General features: G+C 47.5%; 1 long non-coding RNA gene across 1 annotated transcript; it reads right to left on the bottom strand.

Annotated features, from left to right (window-relative positions):
- Positions 1 to 1298: 1298 nt before the first annotated feature.
- LOC142892549 (uncharacterized) lies at positions 1299 to 2235 on the bottom strand. Its single transcript, XR_012927451.1, has 2 exons — positions 2129 to 2235; positions 1299 to 1740 (listed from the first exon to the last, which is right to left on the bottom strand). It is a non-coding gene; the product is annotated as an uncharacterized LOC142892549 (long non-coding RNA).
- Between the last annotated feature and the right edge of the window lie 886 nt (positions 2236 to 3121).

The raw sequence follows: 3121 nt of genomic DNA, 5'->3' as shown, positions 1-3121 counted from the left end.
GAAGGAACAAACATCCCTCACTAACTGGTGACCCTGGGGGAGCAGAGGGTGACCCTGGGGGACCAGTGGGTGACCAGAGGGTGACCCTGGGGGACCGGATCACCCTGGGGGAGCAGAGGGTGACCATGGGGGACCAGAGGATGGACAGAGAGCTAACTGACTTTGCGACCACCATAAGACTTTATAACCCGGTCATTTACAGGGGGGAGAACTCATGATCCATCGGAGGCACGGGGGGGAGGAGCCTGTGACCTCAGGCATGTTGTGCACTGTATTATTTCAACAGGTCACGCTGGAACCAATGATGGATCATTTGGCTCCCTGCCAAATAAGGACTTGTTTCCTGTTGCACTCAGTAATCAGAGACTTGGATCAAAGGCTGCCCCAACATCCAATGAGGCTTGGGTCTGGAGACCGGGCAGCCAGTCAGAAGAGGACAACACCTGGGAGTGTTTGCATGTTTTCTTTCTGTATAAAAGGACTGGGTCAAGGGACAGAGAGCAGTCAGACTTCATGCCCTGACAATACTTTGGTGTTGCTAGGGTTCTGAACTGGGCCCAGAGCTCTGTATAGTTGTACCCTCAATTGATTTCTTTACTAAAGACATATTTAAATTGGCATTCTTCTCCTGTGACTCTTCATTCAACCAACACGCGGATCAGCAGCACGGCACAAGGAAATCTGATCCAACAATACATAGAGAGAGAGAGAGATTTTGTGTATACAACATTAATACAAACAAAGTACCGTAAATACGCCAGGGATTGACAGAAAATAAAAAGATAACCTTAATCAACCGATGTAGTTTGGCCTAATAGAGTTGCCGTATGTGATGTCATTGGCAGTCGCCCACCGGACAGAGGCGACTGCCAATGACGTCACATACGGCAACTCTATTAGGACGGGGTTTGCCCATGTCTGTACTAGAACCACCCAGAACCACCAGGGTGTTTAGCTCTTAGAACCCCCTAGAACCTCCTAGAACCATCCAGAACCACCAGGGTGTTTAGCTCTTAGAACACCCTAGAAGCTCCTAGAACCATCCAGAACCACCCAGAACCACCAGGGTGTTTAGCTCTTAGAACCCCCTAGAACAATCCAGAACCACCAGGGTGTTTAGCTCTTAGAACCCCTGAGAACAATCCAGAACCACCAGGGTGTTGAGCGCTTTATTGCAATGACTCTGCAAACACTGAGACACCTGAGTCAAATGATACTAGTGTTGGTGAAGATGCCACATTTCACAGCACATTGAAGCTACTAATATAGATCTACATACACATTAATCTACCTGAACATGCAAACACAAGCAGGTGGAGATTTAAAGATACTGCTCAAGAAAAAAGGTGCATTAAACATTGATGGACTTATATGGGTACGCATACAAATATATATTTATTAGTGCTGGGACTCCATTAAAGAAAATAATCTAATTATTTATGGTCTTTGTAATTGGTCAAACCTCTGACCTTTGACCTCTATCAGTCATGGTTGACCTCCAGTGCTCACGCAGTGCTTCACTGGAAGGCCAAGAACAATCCAAGAGTCCATATGTGGCACTGCAAGGTCCACCAGTGGCTTCTGGGACGTCTCTCCCAGTAACCACAGCAGTGTGTAGGGAGAAGCAGTCCGCCAGCCACCAGGCTCCACTGGGGTCAAAGGTCGTGACACGCAGTTCTGTCAGCCACCACTAGATGGAGCTCTCCTCTTCACTCTCCTCCTCATCCTCCCTCAATACCTCTCCCACCTGCAGAGAGAAGAAGAGACAGCAGGAGTCAGGACTCACAGTCCTTGAACGCATCATCACACAGACGTTGACTGTTGATGGAGATGATGGAGTGACTGGTGAGAAGAAGCAGACTCTCAGTCACATGTCAAGTGTGGAACATATGAAGGTCATGTGACCATGGAGTGTTGGACTGATACTGAGGCCTGATGAAGATGAACTGATCAATAATTGAGTGGTGAACTGAGAGAAGAAGCAGTTTGGCAGCAGATGTTGGATGAATGAGGAGCAGCTGGACGATACCATCCTCCTCTCACACTGTGACTGGGAACACTGGACCTCTGCTGTGGGATCAACTGGCTTTGGTGCTGGAACCATCATCCACTGCTTCCAAACCAGTACTGACCTCACAGTCTGCAGTTGATAGTCTCTGCTGTGGACAAGATCCATCAGTGGCTTCACTGATGAAGCCTTCAGGTTGTTCAACCTCAGGTCCAGCTCTCTGAGGTGGGAGGGGTTGGACTTCAGAGCGGAGAGCAGACAATCACAACTGACCTCTGACAAACTGCAGTCAATCAACCTGAATAGAGAATAAATGATGGAGAGTTTATAATGATGGAGAGTTTTTCCAGGGTGTCATCACTCTGAAAATCAAAGTGAAATGTCGACTTCAGAATCTGACACGACAGAAAATGTCACCTTGAAATTAAATCCTCAGTCCAAAACTAATGTGTGTTGAAATGATGTTTGGTCACATGACCACTGATGAACAGAATGAAGTTTTCATATTTCTGGATGTCATTTTGATATGAATCAACCTTCAGTTCAATGTTTATTCAACATGTGTGATGAAGTGTGTTTGGTGCTGAAACCATCATCCACTGGTTCCAAACCAGTACTGACCTCAGAACCTCCAGTTTACAGTCTGGACTCTGCAGAAAACCACTCAGCTCCTTCACTCCTGAATCCTGCAGCTGGTTCCAACTCAGGTCCAGGAGTCTGAGGTGCGAGGGGTTGGACTTCAGAGCTGAGAGCAGCCAATCACAGCTGAGCTCTGACAAACTGCACAACTCCCACCTGAATAGAGAATAAATGATGGAGTGAGTGGAGTTTTCATCAGTATATGAAATTAAAAATATGAATGTCTATAACACTGTAGGGGCGACACGGTGGCGCAGTGGTTAGCGCTGCCGCCTCACAGCAAGAAGGTCGTGGGTTCGATACCGGGGCCTGGACCTGGGACCTTTCTGTGTGGAGTTTGCATGTTCTCCCCGTGTCTGCGTGGGTTCTCTCCGGGTTCTTTGGCTTCCTCCCACAGTCCAAAAACATGCATGTGAGGTGAATTGAACATTCTAAATTGTCCGTAGGTGTGCATGTGAGTGTGAATGGTTGTTT

The sequence above is a fragment of the Nelusetta ayraudi genome, unplaced genomic scaffold (genome assembly GCF_046127955.1).
Source record: "Nelusetta ayraudi isolate G7.1 ecotype Tasmania unplaced genomic scaffold, CSIRO-AGI_Nayr_v1 ptg000035l, whole genome shotgun sequence".
In the NCBI taxonomy this organism is placed as follows: Eukaryota; Metazoa; Chordata; class Actinopteri; order Tetraodontiformes; family Monacanthidae; genus Nelusetta; species Nelusetta ayraudi.
This window is presented reverse-complemented; position numbering and strand designations above follow the sequence as displayed.